Here is a 24,849-nt window from a genome sequence, read left to right as displayed (position 1 = left end):
TGCTGAGCCCTTGAGAAGAGATGGATTAGGTGAATTTTTCAAGTGCTATGTGCCGAGTCCTTTACACAGGGTGCTCTGTACTGTCCTTCAGATGGTGCTATGTGCTGAGTCCTTCCACAGGGTAGTATGTGCTGAGTCCTTCAAAATTGTGCTATGTGCTGAGTTTTTCGAAGGGTGCTGTGCGCTATTTTACACAGTGTGCTACGTATTCAGACCTTCAAAGGGGTCTGTGTGTGATCTTAACACAGGGTGCTATGTACTGAGTCCCTGGGAAAGAATGGTAGCGTTGAGTTTTTCAAAGCATGCCATGAACTTAGTCCATTACGTTGTGGGCTATGGACTCCCTCCTTCAAAGGGTGCTGTTTGCTGAGTACTCTACACAGGGTACTATATGCTAAGTCCTTCAAAGGGAGCTGTGTGCTGAGTCCTTTACACAGGGTGCTTTGTGCTGTTTTTTGAAGTGTGCTGTGTGGGGCTCATCTCAAAAGGTACTATGTTCTGAGTCCTTGAGTGGTAGTTATCCCCAACAATCCCCCACAAACAAACACACACAAACAAAAATACACACACAAACATAAACACAAACAAACATACATACACAAACCTACACACAAGGGTCACCGTGTGTGGATTTTGGTTTGTGGGTTGGAGGGTCATGGAAGAGAGTTTCCTCCAGCCATGGAGCTGAGGGGAGATTTGATACCCTGGGCAGGTACTGGGGTTGGGAGGGAGTGATGAGTTGAGGTGAGGCTATAATTTCCTTGGCCTGGAAGCTTTTGGTCCCAGTCAGGTCTTGGCTTGCAGCCAGGGGTGGGGGCCAGGCCTGAGGGGAAGAGGGGGAGGTGGCCAAGAGGAGGAGGGAGTGGGGCCCAAGGCACACTCCCATGGCAGCAGTGGCCAGGGGCACGACTCAGGGGAGGGCGAGGGGGTGGGCATGCCCTGCCGGGGCAACACAGCCCAGGAGAGGAGTGGGATCAGAGAGAGAGCAGAGAGAAGAGCGAGTATACACAAAGGCAAGTGGCTTCATCAGCTGGTGGCCTCGCTGATCATATTGCAGGTTCTGGTGGGGAGCACAGAACACATTGAACTGGCGCTGCAGGCACATCGCCACAGGCAGCCACGTGAAGGCACGGTGGCCATGGCGGCCCTGAGACTGAGGTCCCGACAAGGGGGGCACAGGAGCAGCTGAGGTGGGGGTGGTGTAGGCTGAAGAAGAGGAGCAGAGACCAAAGACAGCCCTGCCATGTGCCCACAGATGCTCCTGCCCCCTCCCAGCAGCATTGCATTTCAAACATGGCACTTTTGGCTCCTACCAGCTGTGCCTCTCCCAGTCGCCCAGAGAGATGGCAAACCCCTGGCTGGCCTGCAGCCCCGAACTGGTCGCCACCCCTGGTCCTAGGACTTCGGGCTCATGTGCACCTGGAGCCACCTCCTAACACTTCTCCCATTAGTACACGTGAGTGGTGTCTCTGAGGGCCCACAGCCTGGAAACACTCCGGCCAACCAACCACTGATCCGGACCTGCACCTCCTGCCTCCCCTTTCCTGTTTCCTCCTTGAGTTCACCCTCCCCCCCCCCACAGTCTGCCATGGCCCTGTCAAAAACGTGTCCCAGGGGTCGGAGGTAGGGGTTTGTGTTGACCTGGGGATCCCACCCCCATCCTTAGTGGCCAGTGTCCCAGAAAACAGGGAGATGCAGGAATGGGTGAGGAGGGGTGCCACAGAGCACCTGGCCTGGAGCAGTGGGAGCCACACAGCCACACATCTGCACCATTCCTCTCTCTGGTGGAAACCTGGTGGCTTTAATCAGAGGTCGGGAACAGCACCTCCACACCTGCCTTCTTGAGTCGTTTTCTTTTTGCTGGGGGTGGTGGTTGTTGGATGCAGAAGATAGGCCCTCCTTGCTGTGTGAGCCCTTGTCTTCTGTGCTCGGTCACCCTATCACCTGAGGAGGGTCCCAGAAGAGCCCACTAGGTATGTGAGGGCACTTGGAGTCAGACAGAAGGTAAATATCTGGGAGGAATATACCCACTCCGACCCACATACACCCAGCCTGTCTGCCCTCCCCCCATCCCAGCTGTCAACAGTACCCACAGGGTGATCACATTTCTCAGCTCTCCCAGCATCTGCTGGTGCTCCCTATCCATCTGTTCTCCTCGTCCCTCCCAAGAATCCACCAAGTCACCCAGAAACATCTAGGCTGGAAGTAGGGAATCCATCCATGTATGTATCCTTTAAGACCCCATCTGTTTCCCCAACACTGCCCCAAACCCAGGTCAGACAACCCTCTGGGGCACCATGACCCCCTGCTTGTTTTCAGCCCCGGCTCTGAGGAGCCACCTATCTCGGGACACCTTCACCAAGTGTCCTGGCCTAGGGTTTTTGTGAATGGGGAGTCAAGGCTGGTTGTTCCCAAGGGAAAGTGTCTGGCCCTGGAGAAAGGGATAGGCAGGGTTGTTCTACGTTATTAGAGTGGTGCTCCCTTTTGTTGGATCCTCTGTTCTGACCAGGCAACCTCTGTGCTCCAGGTTGTACCTTGTCCCAAAGGAGGAACCAACAAACTCAGAAGAGGCACTGCTCTGAGTCTGTGTGTGTGTGTGTGTGTGTGTGTGTGTGTGTGTGTGTGTGCATGACAGAAAGAGAGGGAGCACGAGAGAGAGAGGGGGGAGGGAGAGAGACAGTCAGACAGACAGATCATCTTTCTCCTTATACAGCCTGACTGTGTTCAGGTGAGTGATCTGTTGGCAAATTACAGGTGCTGCATGGACTAATCTTCTGTCACAGTTCTGGATTTGTGTGTGTGTGTGTTTGTGTGTGTGTGTTTGTGTGTGTGTGTTGGGAGAACAGGGAGATGAGAACAATGAAAACATATTTAAGGCACCGTGTCTACAAAGAGCAAAAGCATTTTATTTGTGTGTATGTGTGTGTGTGTTGTTCTTTTTTCATCAATGCCAAGTATGAGTCTAGCGATAATTTGTTTTCTTTTTCACCGTTTCATGGCTCCTTTGGGGAAGTTTTCAGTACACGTTCTTTTCCCCCTCTCTCTTCTCCCTTTCCTGTAGCCCACAGTAGCTGCTGGGCCTGTGTGGGTCTCCCCTAGGAGGCTTGTGTGAACCACAGACCAGAGTGGACACCTGTCCTTCTGTCTTCACCCAGAAGACAGGCAACTGTGACCACAGCCGTACTCTTCTAGCCAGACAGTCTGCTCTAGCGTTATAGTTGGAGCTAATTCAAGGGTTGGGAATGTGTCTGCCAAACGTAATTCGGAACAGATTGGGGAGGCAGTAGGGCAGGGGCTGTGGCTAGGAGGGTATGGGAAGGGGTGAATGTTGTGACATGGCAGATGGTTCACCATGACCGAGACTGAGAGGGGAAACTTACCCAGGGCATTGACTGTGTCCATTGGCATCTGGGCAGGGGATTCCAGGCCCCCTCTGGTGGCATGGATTCCCTCCGGGGCAATGTACTGGTGGGCAGTCCTCCTTGGAGTCCTGCAGACTCCAGTCTGTGTTTGGCTTGGGCCATTTCCAGCTGGGCAGTGGTAAGTAAGTGCACTACCCCTGCTGGAGCCTGCTTGCTAACTGCCCTGGCAGTTAGCTTGGGCTATCTGAATGCTACTTTCTATAACCTGCTGTATGATGTCTGGAAGAAAAAGCAGACCACTGAATTTAGAACCCTTCAAGTTTGATTGGGACAATGTTCAAAGCAGCACAGGAAGAATTCCCAAGCCAGATGGGCTCCTGTAATGAACATCATGCCTTGACTGTTGATTCTCCTCCAGCTCTCTCTAGGGTGACCACCACACTCAAGGCTGTCGTGGGGAGCAGAGATTGTGACCTCACCATCCTTAGCCTGCCAGCTGTGAGCAGAGACGTTTCCCACCACCTGCACTGGACTCTGGGAGATTCAGAAACCAGGGATACCTCGACGAGCCTTTCTCTGCAACATGTAACTTGGGGGCCAGATGTGGTAATCCTGACTGGCCCCAGGGAGAGGAGAGGAGGCCCCTTGAGTCAGGCATTCAGCTCACAGCAACCTCAATCGCACCTACATGGGATATTGAGTGCCACAGAGCTTGTCAGTTGCTGAACAGAGATCTTTGAGAAGATAGACATCCCTGAGGCCTTGGAATGTAGCGAGTTCATACTGGCTTACATCCTCAGAGCCAAAACAGTTAAGTGTGGTGGCACCAGGAGCGGGTAAGAGGGAGGAGGGAGAACTGAGGGAGAGCTACATCAGGCTTCGTCCTCCCTCCCCCACAGAGGATTCTTACCTGAATCAGATGGGACTGTTCTGTAGTATTGTCATAGACAGATGCTCATTTATTTATGCAACAAACCATTACAGTGTGCACCAGGGTCTGGGGGGTCACAGACAATGAAAAGTTCCAGGATTGGTTCCACAGACCATGAAGAAAACTTGGATTGATCTGGATCCCAGTGCTTCAAACCTGTCATCCTAGCTATTTAGGAGGCTGAGATCAGAGGACTGAGGCTTTTGTCTCGGGCAGGAAAGCCTGTAAGACTCTTGTCTTGAATTAACTACCAAAAACTAAACGCCAGAAGTGGATGTGTGGCTCAAGCCATAGACTGCTAGCCTTGAATAAAAAGGCTTAGGGACAGCACCTTTGCTCCAAGTACAAGGCCTAGGACTGACACAAGTAAGGAGAGAGAGGAGGGAAGGACACAGGGAGAAAAAGAGGAAAGAAAGGAAGAAGGGAGAACATGCAAGCCTACGTTTGGAGTCCCTGGATCAAGGGAGCCAACTATTCACAATCTCTGTGGGGACAGTTTCAGAACCTAAAGCCAGTATGTAGGACCAAGCCACTGACCCCTCAGGAACTTCATGACAGCCAGAGCTGTGTGGTCACCGACTGTAGAGGGAACCAGCCTCGGGTAGAACCTAGGGCTCAGGGTGGAACACCAGGTTTCAATTATCCCCAGCCTTATCGAGTTTATTTTCTGGTCAGATAAGAAGAAAGTTTCCAAGGGCTAGGGAGGTATTGGGGTTACAGTTTCAACGGGGGGCCAAGGGATAAGCAGGAATTTCAAAAGGGAGGATGGTCCCAGGTCAGGTGTGTCAGGAAATTGGAGCCATAGCCTCACCTGACAACATAGACTACCAGCGTTTGAACCAGACACACTTCTATTAAAAGTTCTGGCACCTTGGTCTCATCATTGACGACCTGGCTTTCGTTCACTGCAGGATGCCTGAGCAATACATCCTTGGTGACTAGGACTTTCCAGGGCTCAAAATGATGATATCACCCCCGGTGTTCATTCCTCCACCAAAGACTGAGGTAATCATTCCACTGCCACAGGACAACCTGGGAATGAGGGCAGGAAATGGTTCTCTTGGCTGGCTCACTATTTAGTCTAGATGGCAGATCTGGGATTCAAAGAGGGCAGGCTGAAGGTCGGGCAGAGCTGGGTAGAGGCTGGTGGGAAAACCAGAGGCACTGGGCTCTGAGCAGGGTGGTTTCTTTGATAATACTCACAACATAGGAACATTTCTGGGATAGAGCAGCCCTTTTCACCTCCCCATGAGGGACCTAGATCTCCCCAGTCTCCGTCCCTTGACCAAGAATCCGTTTACTTCCCATATCCTGTGGTTGGATAACTAGACCTTACCTCACTGCCCAGTGCTGAGGCAGTACAGTGAGAGATCCTGAGTCTTTGATAAGGTCAGGGGATGTTCAGTATGAGATTGTACTTGAATGTCCCAACTTAGGGCATGGATCTTATCTTTTATGCTCTAAGATAGCACTCTACCATTTGAATCCCAGCTCCACTTCCAGCTTTTTGGGGTGTTTAATTGGAGATAAAGAGTTCTCACGGGCTTTGCTGCTAAGTGGCATCCAACTGCAGTCCTCAGATTTCAGTCTCCTGGGGGGAGAGGATGACAGGAATGGAAAAGTATGTTTGGCCTGCTGCCAGTAGTTCATGGCTTTTATCCTAAGTACTCAGGAGGTGAGATCTGAGGATCATGGGTAAAAGCCAGCCTGGTTAGGAAAGACCTTGAGACTCTTATATCCAAGGAATTGCCAGAAAACCAGAAGCAATGTTGTGGCTCAAGCAATTGAGTGCTTGCCTTAAGCTGAAGAGCTCAGGGCAAGCACCAAAGCCCAGAGTTCAAGACCCCTAACAAACAACAAGAAAAAGAGGTGATTAAGTTTTCCGCATAGCAGTGTGTATGGTAGGAAATGCCATGCTGGTCTATGAGGCATTCCAGATATGTGAGAGGCTCAATATTTGTCTACAGTGGGTTTGATGTCGGTACTGCTGCCTTCTCAGAGGTGGGATGTGATCATAATTGAGGGAGTTCATGTTTCTGTTCTCAGGGACTGCTGAATCATTGGGCTATCCGTGTGTGTGTGTGTGCGCGTGCGTGTGTGTGTGTGTGTGTGTGTGTGTGTCTGTCTGACTGTCTTTGTCTGTATCTGTGTGTGTTTGTAGGTAGAAGAACTGGGCCTTGAACTCAAGGCCTAAATGCTGTCCCTGAGATTTCTTGCTCAAAGCTAAAGCTCTGACACTTGAGCCACAGCTCCACCTCTGGCTATTTGGTGGTTCAGTGTAGATAGGAACTTCACAAACTTTCCTACGTGGCTGGCTTTGAACAGTGATCCTCAGACCTCAGCCTCCTGAGTAACTAGGGTGACAGACAGGAGCCACCTGTGATGGCTTTATGTGTGTGTGTGTGTGTGTGTGTGTGTGCGCGTGTGTGTGTGTGTGTGTGTGTGTGTGTGTGTGTAGAAGTTGGTTGTAACAAGCAGTGCTGGACCCATTAGTAACTTCTAAACGGCGTGTGTGTGTGTGTGTGTGTGTGTGTGTGTGTGTGTGTGTGTAGAAGTTGGTTGTAACAAGCAGTGCTGGACCCATTAGTAACTTCTAAACGCTGTCTTTGTGGGCAGCATGGGCTTTGAGTCTGAGCTATGGGGGTTTGGAAGGGGAAACGCTTAAGGGGACTAAGCACCGATAAATTATAAGAGCAAGGGAACTTTGTGCCCTGGAACAGTCTACTCTCGTGGGCCTGGTTGGTGGCAGAGGAGTGTGGATGGATCTGGAGATGGGGCCAACAGGGGATGGCTCCTCAGGGGAACAGAGAGCGTGGTCAGCACTTAGTAAGGCTTTGAGTCCTGTTAGTATGGATCATATTGGCATGGGTCAGACTCATCATGACGTCTGATGGGCAAGGCCAACCCTACTTTAAACCTTGACCTGTGTTCTTCAGATGTCAGCTAACTGTGTAGGTAGGCTAATAGGCATGAGCCTCTGGCACCGGGCCTCCGATTCTCTTTGGTATATTAGGGTTGGAACTCAAGGCCTTAGGCTTTCCAATCAGGTCTTCTTCCATGGGAGACAAGCAAGCCTTTCTGTCTTTGGCATTTCTGAGATAAAGACTCCATATATGCTCAGGCTTGGCTGGATCATGGTCCTCCTGTGACAGGCATGCACCACCACACCTGGTCCTCTGTAGTTGGGATGGTAGATATGTAGCGCCATGCTCAGTCATCGGTTTAGATGACTGTCCCAAACTCTTAGTCCATAGCATCCGATTCTTGACCACAATTGAAGCTCTGGGTTCGGCCTGGAACCACTGGTCCTCACTCTTCTCACAGGACAGTTGTGAGGAAACAAGGGATCAATACAAGGGGAACTCTGGGGCAGGGCCAGCATAGAGGCAACGGTCATCAGATAAGTTTCTTGGCAATTCTGTGAGCATATAACAAGAAGACACCTGGAAAGGACTCAGAAGGGGCCTGTTATTTATCATGCCACAGGTATGGGATTATGAAACAAAACTTGGCTCTTTTTCATCCTTACCCTGTCCCCATGAAGAAGGGGATCTTTCACTGTTCAGCTTTGCAGCTGGGGAAAACGAGGCACAGAAGAGTGGGATGACCTACTCATGACCCCCAGCTGACAGGAAGCTTCGTCTGACTTCTCTGCCATGCTCCCTAGGACAATGGGTGCTATTCAGTCCATTTCTTGTGGTGGGAAGTGCACTTATTGTCAATCGTGGGGTTTGAACTCTGGGCCTGGGCACTGTCCCCAGCCTCCTCAGATCAAGGTTAGGTCTCTACCACTTGAGGCACAACACCACTTCTGGTCTTCTGGTGTTTCTTTGGAGATAAGCGTCTAACAGCCGTTCCTCCCTGGGCTGGCTATGAAGCATGATCCTCATATCTTAGCCTCCTGTGTAGTTATCATTGTAGGCCTGTGCCACCGGCAGCCTGCTTAAGTGTAATTCTCTCTCTCTCTCTCTCTCGTTCTCTCTCTCTCTCAGTAACTTGTTGAAAAGGTGCTGGAGGAGATGCCTCAGCTTCCCCATGTGGCTGGGACCCAAGATAACCCTCTTAATCTGGAAGTAGGCTGTGGGTCAGGAATTTTCTTGCTCAGCCTGTAGAACTAGCTCCCTTAGGTAAGCCCCTCTGTGCCTGGGATAGACCGTGATGGTTACTCATTGTCAGTCTGTTGAGTATTTCCCCACTACCCTTTGCTAAGACAGTTAAAGGAAAGTGGATGAGGAGGCATCACATTGTCCAACTGCACAGCACTCTCCCGAGCCTCTGATCCTCACTGCCACCTATCTGGCCAGACCCTGATAATAAGAAACTGAATTCACTCTATGTCTACTTCACATTGCTGCAGTGTGTCATCTCGGGGAGTGGAGGCAGTGTGCAGAGGAAAGACCCCAGGTCGGACACCTCCTGGGGGACATTTGTTCTGTGACAGCGTGAAGTCATTGCTGTGGATAAGGAGGAAGCTGGCATCAGACTGAGCCAGAACAATGCTCAAAGGTAGGTAGGCTATTGAAGTATCAAACACACCCAAGTCTGCTTCCCACTCACAACAAGGAGGGTGCAATGCAGGTAACCCAGCATTGACCCTAGGAGCGATAAATGGATGGTGGTGGTCAGGTGCCAGTGGCTCTCGCTTGTCATCCTGGCTATTCAGGAAGCTGAGGTCTGATGGTCATAACTCAGAGCCAGCCCAAGCAGGAGAGTCTGTGAGATTTTTTTTTTTTGTCCAGTCATGTGTCCTGAACTCTGGCCCTGGGCACGGTCCCTCAGCTCTTCAGCTCAAGGCTAGCACTCTGACACTTGAGCCACAGCGCCACTTTTGGCTTTGTTTCTTTGTGCTTATGTGGTGCTGAGGAATCGAAACCAGGACCTCAGGAATGCAAGGCAAGCACTCTGCCACTGAGATACCTTCCCAGCCACAAGTCTGTGAGATTCATATCTCCCATAAACTAACTCCCCCCCCCCCCTGAAAAAAGCCAGTTTTGGTGCTGTGGCTCAAGTGGTAGAGCCTCAGCCTTGAGTAAAAGAACCCCAGGGATGACACTGAGTCCCTGAATCCAAGACCAGGACTCACAAAAAATAAAATAAATGAATAGTGGGAAGTTGTTATCTTACTACCAAAATGGATCGATTCATTCTTCTCTCTGGTACTTGTAGCCAAAGGTAAGGGGCTTCCCTTGATGTTCCTCTAAACCTCTCCTTCTCTCTATTATCACCCTGTCTTTAGTTGCAGGATAGAATTCAGATCATCCCACTTGATGTGACCTTAAGTACCCTTCCCTACCCGCCTTTCTTGGGGTGGGGATCCTGGATGTACTCACCACTGGGTGAAAGAAGCACCAGAGAGATATGGAGGTAGGTATCCCTGAAACTCATACACACACACACACACACACACACACACACACACACACACACACACACACTCACCTAGGACCTAGGCCAACTCTGGCTAGCCTTTTCCAAATATACTTTATCTCCTTGGATTAACTGACCTAGGAGAGGAACTTGATCCCCTATAAGTGACTATTTTAACTAGGGCTTGCTAGTTGACATGAGATAAACAGAAGCTCAAAGGAAAGGTTCTGGAGCCTGTCTGGCTCAGGCTCAAACTTGACATCCTGGCTCCTCGGTAGGCAGAGATGTGAGGATCAAAGATCAAAGACGCCCATAAGCTGGAAGTCTGATAAGACTCTTCTCTGTATGGAACCACCAAAAATCCAGACGTAGAGCTGTGGCTCAAATGGTAGAGTAGCAGCCTTGAGCATGAAAACTCAGAAAGACAGCTCCCAGATCCTCAGTTCAAGCCCACCCAAGAAATGGCCCCATTTGTTGCCCCCACACTGCCTGGGCCTCAAGTGCCCTCCCACAGAGAGTGATGCCACACTGGTTCCTGGGTAGTGTATCAGAGCCTTCAGAAATTGGGTGGTGAAAGCCAGGCCTTCACCTTTGTGTGCTCTCAACGCACACCAGCTGGAAGGCAGAGCATGACAAGGCCAACAGCCTGCAGAGCAGAGAAGATCCCCCTCTGCCAGGGTGATTGAAGGGGGCTTCTTAGAGGCAGCACTTGAAAGGAGTTCTTGCTTAACAAGGAGGATGTGAAAGGAAGCACAAAGAGAAAAGATGCCATAGATAAAGGACAACATAGCGGAGAGTGTTCTTTTTTGGCCAGGGATGCTGTTTAGGAACTCAGTAAAGATGGGCAAGACTGTCCGAGACAGGCCCAAGGGGTCACAGAGGAACAGCTATCCAATGTTGGGATTTTGTCTTAGCTGTAGTGGGCTCACCTAGCACACAGGAAACCCTGGGTTCGATTCCTAGGTACCGCATACACAGAAAAAGCCAGAATTGGTACCATGGCTTGGGTGAAAGAGTGCTCCTATCAAGCAAAAGAAGCTCAGGGATTACGCCTGGACACCGAGTTCAAGGCCCGGCATTGTCAACGTAAAACTGCACTCCAAGGGACCTGGGTGACAGGTGGATGGCTGTGCCCTGTAGCTCTTAGTAGATCCATCCATGCTTTGTGTCTCCTTCTTTGACAAAGAGGATCTGGACACTCCTTCTGCCCTAGGCACCCCTGGAACTAGTTATCAGCAACCCACCCAAAGTCTCCTACTGGGACATGGATCAGCTGGTCCCAGAAATCCTCAGGTACTGGTTGGATGTGACGGGGGGGATACAGGGCAGGCCTAAGAAGTCCTAGACATCCAGGCAATCCATAGGAAGCAGATGGGAGCTTAGAAAGGGGTAGTGATGTGAAGGGCCCCTTTTATGCCCATGGCCCTCCCCAGATTCTGAGGCTCCCTTTGCTATCTCTGAGGGAGGTACAGGAGGGTCTAGTTGGTAGTGTCTAGAGGCAGACTAGTTGGAAATTGTAAAGTATGAGACACCATAGGCCATGCGCTGATGGCTCACGCCTGTCATCCTGGCTACTCGGGAGGCTGAGATCCAGAGGGTCTTGTATCCCAGCACAGGGAGGAAAGTCCAATGAGAGTCTCATTTCCTATCTCCAACTGGAAGTGGTAGCATGGCTCAAGTGGAAGAGCACTGGTCTTGAGCAAAAATCATCTTCAGGGACAGTACCCAAGCCCTGAGTTCAAAGCCCCTCATCCAAAAAAACAAGAAAGAAAGACACCACTTGCTTGCCGGAGATGGTGAAGGAGTGTGGTTGCTGTGGTTGGGACACCAGGCTCTCACCTCAGTGTACAGCCATTTCTAAGAAGTCCCCAAGTTTGCCCGAGTGTGAATTTACAGCAGGGTGTGCATTGTCTTACCACGAACTGCAGAGCTTGTGGCCTGTCTTAAGCAGGGAGTGGGCAGATGGGAGCAGGTGTGGGAGATTAATGTCAATTATATTCTCTCCAACCAAGGAAGACTGGCTTTGGATGCTGGTGTCAAAGTCTGAAAGTGTAGGGTTACATGTGCTTTATGGCCTGACAAATTGGGTTTTCCCTGGTTGTAAAAAGGTGGCTGAAACCGGGCACTGCCACTGTCTCACAACTGTCATCCTAGCTACTCAGGAGGCTGAGATCAGAGGATCACGGTTCAAAGCCAACTTGGGCAGGAAAGTCTGTGAGATTTTAACTCAAGTGAACCACCAGAAAACTGGAAGTGGTGTTGCGGCTCCAGTGGTAGTGTACACACTTTCAGCTGAAGAGCTAAGGGATGGCACACAGGCCCTAAGTTCAAACCCCATGACCGACGACGAAAAATAATGTGGCTGAGGTTTCTTCATAGCGGTGTGTATAGTAGGAAATGCCATGCTGTTTTATGAGCCATTCCATATGTGTGAGAGGCTCTGAGTTTTGTCAACATTTGGTCTGATGATGGTAGTGCCATCTTCTCGGAGGTGGGATGTTCCGTTGCTCAAGGACTACTGAGGCCTTGGACTACCCGTGTGTGTGTGTGTGTGTGTGTGTGTTTGTGTGTGTGTGTATTTTTCCCTCATCTTTCTCTGCCCACTTCCTGGATGCTTGTCTGCCTCTTCCTGACCTTGGATGGTGCCCTTCCTCAATAGAAACCTTGTCTTTAGCCCCCTATCATTGTCTACAATGAGTCCTAAATTGCCAGAAACCTGCATATTCCAGCTTTTCCTTGGGACACAAGTTCGGCTGTCCATATATTTGTCCTCATCCAGGGGATTCTGGATCAGCAGTGCCGGCTGTCATACGTTCTCTCCTGCCTCTGGGGAGGCAGGGTCAGTCATGCTATGTCCTGTCCTTTTCCCAGCTGGGCCCCTGGCTTCATGTCCCACTCCCAGCAGGCTGGCAGTGGAGTGGGGGAAGGGTGATTGCCAGTGGCTCTGGCCACCTCGACCTTGATAGTTGACTGAAGGCTCCCCAAACAAGAATGATCTGTGGCTACATAAGAGGTGAGGCCAAGGTGATTTGGATGTACTGTTGGATGCCTAGGAAATGTCAACATACCTTATCGTAGGCAAATCTATCTTCTGGCCCTAGCTGGGCCTCTCAGGTCCTTCTAGACAATTCCGGATGCCAGTAATAGAGAGGCATATACTTTAGGTTCCAGGGCCAGGGAACTGAGGGATGAGAGATTTGTATGGCCAGTATCTCAATGTTTTGGGGCATTAGTTTTGACCTGGATGAGCTGAGCTAGAATTGGGGGCAGTCCTGAGTCATAGTCACAGTAAACTCTCAAGCCAGATCAAGTGATTTCTCCCTAAGTCCTTCTTGGGCTGAGGGGTTTGGGCCATGGCAGTAAGTTCCATGGAACCTGCCCCTCAATCTCAACAAGGGGCCACAGGATCAAGGGAAGGACACTAGGGGTGCTCCTTTGTAGTCGGCCCATGTATGCAGACCTTCATCTGCCTCCCTTCCCCAAGCACTGGTGAGGAAAGCAGGGCACCGAGCCCTTGGACTCCTGGGATAGTGACTGCTACAAGCAGCAGCCAGTTGGCTGTGGATTCCTACAAAATTTTCATGAGCCCAATTCAACACCTGTCCAAGGTCTGACTGACAAATTTGCACTCTTGTGATACTCCCATGAGTGGGTATTATCTGGTGTGACATCTTGCAGCTCCTGCCCCTCCTGGCCCAGAATCGTGGTCTGAGACAGTGATTTACTATTCCGATCCACATTACACCCATGACAGATGCCATTCTGATGATCTTCATTCCCCAAGGCTTGATACTTCTCTGGTACTGTGGCCTGCTCTGTAGGCAATGGCCTCCAAACAGGCTGCTATCAAGACTTGTAGGACACCTGGACATTAGAAGACCCTCAGGGGCCCACTGGAAACTACTTTTCCTAGAGCCACAGAGTAAGGTCCAAGCAGGCCAGGTGCTGGTCATAGGGCTAGAACTCTAGGCCTGGACACTCTATCCCAGCTCTTTACCTTACTACTTGAGCCACATAGCAACTTCCGGTTTTCTGTAGGTTCCTTGGAGATCAGAGTCTTCCAGACTTTTCTGCCTGGGCTGGATTTGAAACGTGATCCTCACATCTCAGCCTCCTGAGGAGCAAGGAGGCAGGCATGAGCCACCTGTGCCTGGATGATGTGGCCTTACACCACAGTGGAGTAGGAGCTCCTGAAATCTTTTCTTTAATTTTCCTGTGCTAGTTTTGGGGCTTGAACTCAGGGTCTGGGCTCTGGTCTCTAAATTTTTCCTTCAAGGTTACACTTTATCACTTGAGCCACAGCTCCATTTCTGGATTTTGGTAGTTAATTGGCAAGAAGAGTCTCATTAACTTTCCTCTCCTGAGCTGGCTTGACCCTCGATCTATATCTCAGTCTCCTGAGTAGCTAGGATTTACAGGGGTTGAGCCACTGGTGGCATTGGGCTAGAAGCTTTTCTAAAGCAAGAGTTTTTCCCTGCATTTGCCCTGACTCCTCCATGCAAAGGAGGCATGAGGGAAAGGAGTTGTGAAAACAGGTTTCCAGCCACAGGAAATGGCTTTGGGTCCCTGGTGAAAAGAAAAGCTAATCTTCCCCCTGGATGCTATTCTGGGACCCCACCCTCTGCCTTGTGACTCAAGTAAATATTGACCTAGCCTTGAATATCCTGCCAGACTTTTCTGAAGCCATAAAACCTTCATACCATTCACACCACAGGCGCTACAACACACCTCAGGACCTTTGCCCATGCTATACTTTGTGCCTCAGGCTCTCTGCTTTGTACCCACATATTAGAACTACTGTGGCAACTTGGCACAGGGTATATTACTTCCTGGAGCAAGTCTTTCCTTCCCTTCTCCATCTTTTTGTTTTTTTTAATATTGAGTTGCTAGAGATGGAATTTGTGCAGGCTGATTGCCAAATGCTCTATATTGGTGTGTTTGTGTGTGTGTGTGTGTGTGTGCGCGCGCGCCAATCCTGGGGTTTGAATTCAGGGCCTGGATGCTATCGTATCCCTGAGATTTTGTGCTCCAGGCTAGCACTGTACTACTTGAACCACAGCTCTTCTTCTGGCTTTTTGGGTTTTTAATTGGAGCAAAGTTTCTTAAATCGACTTTCCTGCTTGTAATTAGGATCCCTAGATCTCTTCCTCTTGAATAGCTTACAGGGATGAGCCACCAGCACTGCCTTCTACCCTAACTCCTACCTATAACCTCGGCCCTCCTCTGAGTCCCAGAAGAACATGTCTCACCAGGCTCAATTTTTTTTTGTCAGTCTTGGTGCTTGAACACAAAGCTCATACTTGGGAGAGACTCTAAACATGTGAAGACTGCGACAAATGTTTCCATTTAATTATGTATCATGTTTCAACACTTAATATAATGTTAATGAAAAATGAGTCAATGTCCTAAATTATTGTGTATAATTTTATAATAGATGTGCAAAATATAATATTATGTGTATAATAATACTAAATACAATAATCAGTAAATGAATCAAAGAAAAATCAAATACAAAATTAATAATAAAATTCATAATATGAAATTAACATACATATATAAGTATATATCATGTATTACACATGTATAGAAATATTTCTTCCATTGCAGGGCCATCATTCAGGCCCTGGGAACTCTATCCTCAATTTCTTTTCCTCAAGGACAATGAGCTTCGCATTCACCCATGGTACAAAAGAGTTACCTGGATGGTGAGCTCAAAAAGTAGCAATGGCAGAAATACTGGCCCCACTTCCAAGACGTGACTTAATTTTTTTAATAGAAGCAGTTATGATTACTCAGTTCCATACTGAACATTAAAAAAAACAGTGTAGAGTTTTGTACAGCTATTCAAACATCTTTCCCTTACCTCCAAAGTGCTTCTCTGAGAACTACATTGTTTCTCTTTTTTTTGTATGTTTTTCATTGTAAAAATGTTCTACAGAGGGTTACAGTTCCAGGAGCAAGGTAATGAGTACATTTCCTATTGAGCATTGTTTACTCCTCCTGTGTTTTCCCCCTACCATCCCTTTCCTCCCATCTCCACAACTACCTCCCCCTGCTCAGAGGTCAGTGACTTAGTTTTTCATTTTTGGTTGGCACGGGGTTTGAACTCAAGTAATGGCAACTCTTCGCTCACATTTCTACAGAGTTGCCAAGACCCTGAGTTCAAATCCCAAGCTAGAAATGAAAACTTGCAGAAATTCCAAACCAGGGAGCTTTATTTTTTTTTAATTTAGTTAAATAATTGTACACACACACACGTGTGTGTGTGTGTGTGTGTGTGTGTGTGTGTGTGTGTGTGTGTGTATGTGTATATATATATATATATATATATATATAGATAGATAGATAGATAGATATATAGATAGATAGATAGATATAGATATAGATATATATTGATTTTGGCCAAGCATGGGGCTTGAACACATGTCATGGAAATTCTACTTCACCTTGGATCTCCCTTAGCTGGGGTGCAGTCTCTGGACCCATAGCCGATCCTGGGAACCTGGGCCAAGAGGGCTTTCAGGAAGAAAAAATCGTTGGAAAGCACAAAAAGTGGTGAGCTGCATAGAGCTGGGATTTTACGAATTTTTTCTTTGGACAGTGACCATCCTGGGTCTGAATGACAAAGCTGCAAAGTGGACCTGACCTGCCATTGCTGGTGGCTGGCGGGCTATCAGTGAAGCCATAGGCCAACCTGTCAACATAGGCCCTGGGTTGAAATCGCAGTTCTGACATCAATCGCAGGAGATCACAAGAGACTATTCCTATGCATAGGAATACTGATTGAAAGAGTAGTTTATACATGGGTCTTCTCTAAAGTTGGATGCAGTAATCCTAGAATGCTGATTGAGCTTAATTAATAGTTTATTAAGCATGAAAAGAACAATATTCCTTCAATGGCGGTTTAATAAATACCTAAGAGTTGGTGCGAACATAGTGGGTGTCATTCTATCATACATAGACGGCTATGGAACTCTTTACAAATATATATATTTATTTGTATACATCCGTCTGCCTATCCATGTATCGCTGTTTTGGCCAAACCTGGGGGTCGATCTCAGAGACTGGGAACCACCTGACATCTTCATTGGCTAGAGGCTGCCATGCTCAATCATGAATTGGGCCTATTAGGCACTAAGTTCAGATCCTGGCACTGCCAGGCATGATGGAGAACACATCTAACATCTAGAGGTTATGTGACAGGATGTAAACAATGTAATAAATGGTATAGGTGTCATCAGAGTCAATAAAATAAATTCTAAATAAATGAATGACATAAGAAGTAAAATAAATAACCACACCAAACACAATATGGACTGAACATCTGCAAGGAAGTATAAATACTATCTTTAAAATATATATAAGGAGGGCTAGGAAGGTGGCACAGTGGTAGAGCTCTTGCCTTGCATGCATGAGGCCCTGGGCTCGATTCCTCAGCACCACATAAGCAGAAAAAAAAGCCGGCAGTGGTGCTGTGGCTCAAGTGGTAGAGCACTAACCTTGAGATGATGAGCTGAGGGACAGCACCCAGGCCCAGAGTTTAGGCCCACAAGTGGACCTCAAAAAATTATATAAGGAGTATATTTTCCAGGCCTGAGGCTTAAATTCAGTCCCCCTATGTGGAGGGAACGGTAGGAGATCCTGAGGTACTCGTTTCTGGCCTGGGAAGAATCATGGAATGTGATCAATCCCATCCTTGAATGAGTAGTTTGTGCATGATGCAAGTAGGAAATGATAGGCAAGACTTATGGGGTATCGATTATTTGTAAAGAAGTTGATGAAGCATGACAATAATCATCATAGTCATGAAATGGACGCATCAGGAAAGAACCAAGAATCAGTAGTCACGCAAATTGGATTCCACCACAGGTTACCATCTCTCCTACTCTATACAAATATGTACTCATTTGCATACTTCCTTCAGCTTATGAATGGATGACTATTGTGTTCCCCTCTGTCCCCACGGGGGGAGAGGGGGCTCAATCGCACTTTCCAAAGGCTGGTGTGCTCATGTGGACCCATTCGCCACTTAGTCCTACTAGGCACCGAGTTCAGATTCCCCACCTGCCAAAAGATTCATCTTGATGTCAGAAGTCAAACATTGCACCTGTTTTCTTTCCTATGTAAGTCCTGGATCTCAACTAGGATGGACAATGCTTGGGCCACCCTGTGGCCATGGGAATAAGTTGTTATCCATGTCAGCCCAGTTATACCTGTCATCAAATTCTCAAAAAAATACACAATACACCCATGAATAGCATAAAAAAACAAAGAGACTAACTACACTCAATGCACGATGCAGTCCACATACGGATGTGAATATACATCCCATGTTTCAATGATCATTGAGGACTATTTTGGCCTCCCTGGGTCTCAATCTCAGTTCCTGGGAATGACCCAGCTCCTTAGTGGCTCACAGTCTGGTGTGATCACGTGGACCCATTGGGCAGTTGGGCCTCCTAGGCCCACAGTTCGAATCCCAGCATTGCCAAAAATTCACCCTGATGTAAGAAGCCAGTCATTGCACCTGTTTTCTTGAACTGTGCAAGTTCTGGGGCTCAACTAGGAAGGAGAATGTATACACAACTCTATACTCATGGGAATAGGTTGCCATCCAGTTCACCACAGTTATATCTGTCATCCTATACTCAAGGAAATACACAATACACCAATGAATAAAACACAAAACAAAAAGAATGATTACACCAAATGCAAGATGCTGCCGACCCATGTTTGGAAATATATATCCACTGTTTAATTATGAATTTATTACTAGATTGGGCCCCACCAGGGCTTCATCTCAGGTCCCAGGAATGGCCTAGTTCCTTAGTGGCTCAAAGCCTGGTGTGCTCACTTTGACCCATTCACCAATTGGGCCTGCTAGGCTTTGAGTTCAAACTCCTGCACTACCAAAAGATTCATTCTGATGTGAGAAGCCTATGGTGGCACAGGTTTTCCTGTCCTGTGAATGTCCTGGGTTTCATTGAGGATGGAGAATGCTATATTGGCAACTCTTAACCAGGGGAATAGGTTGTCATCCATGTCAGCACAGTTATATCTGTCACCCCATACGCAATAAAATACACAATACATCCATGAATAAGACACAAAATAGAAAGAATAACTACACTGAATGCAAGATGCATACCACACCTGTAGGTAAAGAGAAATCCTATGTTTTAAAAAGGTGGGCTTGTTATTTTGTCCAATGCTGGGCTTCAAATCAGGCCCTGCACCAGGCCTGACATTCTACTCTTCAAAGATGGTGAGCTTCCCCTTCTCCCACAGTACAACAGAGTTACCCAGACCTGAGCTAAAATCCCAGCACTGACAAAAGATTCATACTCATGTCAGAAGCCAGTCGTTGTGCCTTTCATCCTCTCCTGTGAAGTCCTGGGTCTCAAATACGGTGGAGAATGCATAGACAACACTGTAACCTTGGGAACAGGTTGTCATCCATATCAGCACTGTTACATCTGTCAACATACTTATTAAAATACACAATACCTCCATGAATTAGAGACAAAATAAGGAGAATAATTTCACTGAACACAAGATGCTGACCACACATGTATGTCAATATAGATCCTATGTTTAAATTATGAATTTCTGACTATTGTGGACTACCCTGGGGATCAATGTCAGATTCTGGCGATGGCCACATTCCTTAGTTGCTCACAGGTTCGTATGATCACCTTGACTGATTCGCCAATTGGTTTTGCTCTGCACTGAGTTCAGATCCCAGTACTACCAACAAGTGTATCGTGGAATAAGAAGGAGAGAGTGAAAATTTTTTCCTTCTCTCTGAGAATGCTGGGGGTCAGGCATGATGGAGAACATTTCTACAAATCTAGGTGTTCTGTCATAGGTCACCATCAATGTAATAAACAGAATGTGTAAATAAATGAATAAAACAAAAGATACAAGGTACAACCACACCAAACATGTATGGACTGAACATCTATAGGTAAGCATAAATCCTATCTTTACAATATATAGAAATAGTATGTTTCCCAGGGCTGGGTCTTGAATTCAGGACTAGTGAACAGGCCTGACTTTTTTATCTTCATGAAAGGTGATCTTCCCCTTTATACACATTGCTGCAGATTTACCCAGATCCTGAGTTCAAATCCAAAGCCTGTAAGAATAAACTGTGTGAATTGCAAGCCAGGGAGCTATTTTTTTTTCTCAGCATGGGGCTTGAACTCAGGTCGTGGCAATTCTGCCTCAGCTTAGATCACCCTTGGATGGGGTGCAGCCACTGGACACACAGGTGATTCTGGGATCCTACACCCTCACGTGTTGCAGGAAAAACAATGCACAGAAAAAATGTGGCCTTTTATGTTTTCTTCCTTTGTACAGTGACCCTTCTGGGTCTGAATGACACTGTTGCATTGCTGAAGGCTGGCAGAGTATCAGGGAAGCCATAGGCCCACGAGGCAACATAGGCCCTCATTTTGAATCCCCGTACTGACACCAACCAATGGCAGGAGGTACTAAGAAACTGGTTCCCATCCAAAGGAATAACACTGGAATTTTGTCAATGACACAGTTGAATGAGTTCATGGTAAATGATGATCCTATATAATTAAACAGCATCATTTTAGAAGGCTGATTGATTTTATTTAATATTTATGAAGCATTAAAAGAATATTCTTACTTACAGGAACACAATAATTTCAGGACACTGAGTGCTTTCATTAATATTTTAAGGATGAAAACAATAACATTAATTACATGGACACATAATAAATACCCAGGAATTGGTAGGAATATAGTCTATATAACTGAATAATGTATAGACATCTCTGGCACTGTATATATACATATATATATATATGCAGATGGCAGTATGCTATATATATATATATATATGCATTAGCATACTTCCATCTGCATGTCAATCTGTTCTTCTTTGGTTAACCCCTGGAGATCGTTCTCAGGTAGGTCCTGGGAACAACCTGTCACCTCAATTTCCCCCAGGATGGCATGTTTGCACTCACCCATTCATGAATTTGGCCTTGTAGGCCCTGAGTTCAGATGTCAGTGCTCCCAAATAATGAATCGTGGAGTAAGAACCTGATGGTGACACATGGTTTCCTTTTCTGTGAATCTTCTGTGTGTCAGGTATGAAGTGGAATACATATGTAGACCTATATCCTATGTAGTCAATGTTCTATGTGATATAATAGTCAATACAATAAATGGTCAATACATGAATAAAACAAAAAATAAAATAACTAAATTGAACGCAATATGGAGTCAACATATATATAAAAATATAAAACATATGTGTAAATTATACATGAATAGGGTGTTTTCTAGTGCTGGTGATCAATTTCAGGCCTAAGGAACAGACTTGAATTTCTTGACTTTAAGGAGGCAAGCTTCCCCTTCCTACACAGTGCAACAGAGTTACCAAGACTATGAGTTCCAATCCCAGTCCTGGTAGAAAAAAACATCACCTTTATAGTATTTGAGGCCCAATTATTAGGTATTTCATTATGCCTCCATTTGATGAATGTGATTGCTTAAATGCTTAATAAAATATTAACTAAAATTGATCAGTGTCATGTAATATAATTGTGTATAATTTTATCTTAGAATCATTCAAGAACTCTTCATTCAATCATGACTTACATCACATTCCGTTGGTAATCATATGGATAGGAAAAGTTTCTTAGGATCTCCTACCATTTGGAGGTGGCACGACCAGGATTCAAATTGTGGGCTCCAGCTCCCACCACTTCAACCCGAGGATAGGGAACTGACCAGTCTGTCCAAGAACGTCAACCAGACCAATGATTAGGCAGGCACCAGTGGCTCTCAGCAGTCCTCCTTGATACTTACAGGGCTGTGATAGGAGGATCATGGTCAAATTCACCCTAAGCAGGAAAATCCTTGAGACCCCTGTCCAACTTCAGTGCCAACAAAGCCAGAAGCCTTGTGGCTCTAGTGTAGAGGACCAGCCTTGAGCAAAAGCAGCTCATGAACTGTGCCCAGAAACAGAGTTCAAAGTCTGAGACTGGCAACAAACAGAACTACACAACAATCTGTGTAGCCATCCAGTTAAAGCAGGTTACCCTCTTGTCTCCAACTAAATTGGACAGAATTCCCTGGGAAAAGGGCTGGGAGAACCGCTGTCATCTTGACTCTGCCCATGCTGCTTGCTTCACAGGATTCTGGGCACACCCCCATTCTTTCATGCTTCTTTCTGACCAATGGGATACAAGAATGCTGGCCACGCCCACATTCCATGCTGCCAGGTACCACTGGGATTTCCTCTGTTAGTTTACACCACTACCATCAGTAGAGGAAGATAGATGTTGCTGAGAGGTGAGGAAGAGACTCGAGGTGACTTTGTTGTATAGTAGAAAATTGATGCTCCCAGCCCCACCTAGCCCCTCCCCTCCCTTCACACAGTGCCAGGTTTCAAACCTCAAGCAATGTCGTTCTGCCAGCTGGCCTAACTCAACGACCTGGTCCTTGCCCCTAGTCTTCTGCTCTGGGCCCATGTGTCCATAATGCTGCCGCCATCGAGGCTGCCAGAATTGGAGCAGCTGCCAACAGCTTCTCCCAGCAGCACAGGTGAGTTTCCACCCCAACAACAACCTACCCTGGGTCAAACACCATGACCCCCCTGCTTGTTTCCTCTCCCTGGCTCTGATGAGCCCCCTTTCTGTCTTGAGGATTTCCGAGATAGAAACTAAATATATGCTCAGGCTGGGCTGGATTGCAGTCCTCCTGTGAAAGGTATGCTCCACCAGGCCTGGTCCTCTCTAGTTGGGATGGTAGAAATGTGGTGTCGTGCTCAATCATCGGTTTAGATGGATTATCCCAAACTCAGTCCATAGCAGCAGATTCTTGACCACACGTGAAGCTCTTGGTAGGGCCTCAACCTTTGGACCTCAGTCTCCTCACAGGACAGTAGTGAGGAAACAAAGGCTTTATACAGAGTGATCTCTGGAAAATGGCTAGGCAGAGAGGGAGCAGCCTTCAGATAAGTTTTTGGCAATTCTGTGAGCATATGACAGGAAGATACCAGAAAGGGCTCAGGTGGGGCCTGTTATTAATCATGCAACAGGTGTGGGATTATGAACCAAAATATGGCTCTCTTTCATTATTATCCTATCCCAATGAGGAAGGGGATCCTTCACTTTGTTCAGTTTTGCAGCTGGGGAAACCGAGGCACAGAGAAGCCAGGTGACCTAATTATGACCTCAAGTTCACAGGAAGCTTGGCCTGACTTCTCTACCATGCTCCCTAGGACAATGGGTGCTATTCAGTCCACTTCTTGTGGTGGGAAGTCCACTTCTTTTCAGTCGTGGGTCTTGAACTCTAGGATTGGGAACTGTTCCCGAGTTCCTCAGCTCAAGGCTAGCACTTTATCAATTGAGCCCAGAGTGCCACTTCCAGTTTTCTGGTGGTTCTTTGGAGATAAGATTCTCAAAGACATTCCTGCCTGGGCTGTCTATGAACAATGAGCCTCACATCTTAGCCTCCAGTGTAGTTAGGATTAGAGTTTTATGCCACTGGCACCCAATTTAAGTGTAATTCTGATTCTCTCTCTCTCTCTCTCTCTCTCTCTCTCTCTCTCTCTCTCTCTCTCTCTCTCTCTCTCTCTCTCTCTTTCCCTCTCTCTCTCACTGTCACTCTCAGGAACTGGTAGAATGGGTGCTGTAGGAGATGGACCAACGTCCCCAGGTGGCTGGAACCCAAGATGGCCCACTCTTTCTGGAGGTGGGCTGTGGGTCTGGAGCTGTCTCATTCAGCGTGTTGATAATTCTCCATGAGATAAGCCCTCTGTGCCCTTGCAAGACTGTGATGGTTATTCATTTTCCATCTAGCCTTACTGGATTTATTGTATTCTTTTCTACATTATTTTCTAGCACCTGGCCAATATTATGGTACATAGTTACTGAATGAAAATGTAATGTCAACTTAAGAAAGTCATTTAGGGATCTAGGAATGTGGCTTCATGATATGGTGATTGCCTAGCATGCATGAAACCCTGAATTCAATTCCTCAGTACCACTTAAACAGAAAAACACTGGAAATGGTGCTGTGCCTCAAGTGGTACAGTGATAGCCTTGAGCAAAAAAGCATAAAAAAAAAAAACAAAACCAAAACAAACCAAAAAACATTCAGTTAGTAAATGAAAAATAAAGAACCCATACTTGGAATATATAATTGCTCCTGCCATACTGACACCTGACAATTGTCCCTAATTCATGTACTTTTACTTATATTAGGATATTGTGTTGAAAAAAAGTTTTGTTCATTAGGTCACAGCAATTAATGTCATGAATGTGCTTAGATGTCAGTTGAAGATTAATTCTGGAAATTCAAAGATTCCAGGTTTTTGAATGGTCACTGCTAATCACAATGAGAAGGGTAGTCTAAGTGAGATTTGGAAATCTTTTTGGTTATTCATGGCACCAAAACGGCAGAGGCAAATTAACAGTTGTGACAGAAGAGAAGGAATAACTCCAAAGTTAAGTAATAAATGATAGTAACTAAGTTATATCAGAAACTTTTTTAGACAACCATTTTTGGTTATTGAACAAATAGTTATCAACTAGTCTTATATCTCATTACCTTTAGCATTCTAAATGTCTTAGGCTACTTCTTAATCTCTGTGTAATAAATGTATCTCCTTCTGTGCTGTTTTTTCTTACCTTAACTTCTTTGCTTTTTAAAAATCTCAGTCTTTCTATATTTCTCTATGAACATTTCCTGATACTAAATACACCTACACAGATAGCAGAGAATGATTATTGAGGGTCCCATAGCTCATGAGTCATTAATGAAACAACGTGGAAAAGGAGGACATATTTATTGTTACCTCAAATTTTCTGAAAAGCTGCACTGCCATCATTTGATTCAAATTTCCATTATGTGTGTACATAGTGTCATTCAGTGCACATAAACGCAAATATGAGCTGGGAGCTGGTGATTCACGCCTGGAATCCTAGCTATTCAGGAGACCAGAGGATTGTGGTTCAAAGCCAGCCTGGTCAGGAATGTCCATGAGACCATTATCTACAATTAACCACCAGAAACCCGGAAGTGGTGCTGTAGCTTAAGCGGTAGATCCCTCAACTTGAGCTGAAGAGCTGAGGCAGTGTGCCCAGGATCAGAGTTCAAGCCCCACAACCAACAAAAAGTGCAAATATTACCTTCAGTTTC

This window comes from Dipodomys spectabilis, unplaced genomic scaffold (assembly GCF_019054845.1).
Source record: "Dipodomys spectabilis isolate Male_0828 unplaced genomic scaffold, ASM1905484v1 ptg000312l, whole genome shotgun sequence".
Lineage (NCBI taxonomy): Eukaryota > Metazoa > Chordata > Mammalia > Rodentia > Heteromyidae > Dipodomys > Dipodomys spectabilis.
The sequence above is the reverse complement of the archived record's forward strand: the minus strand, read 5'-3'. Positions refer to the sequence as shown.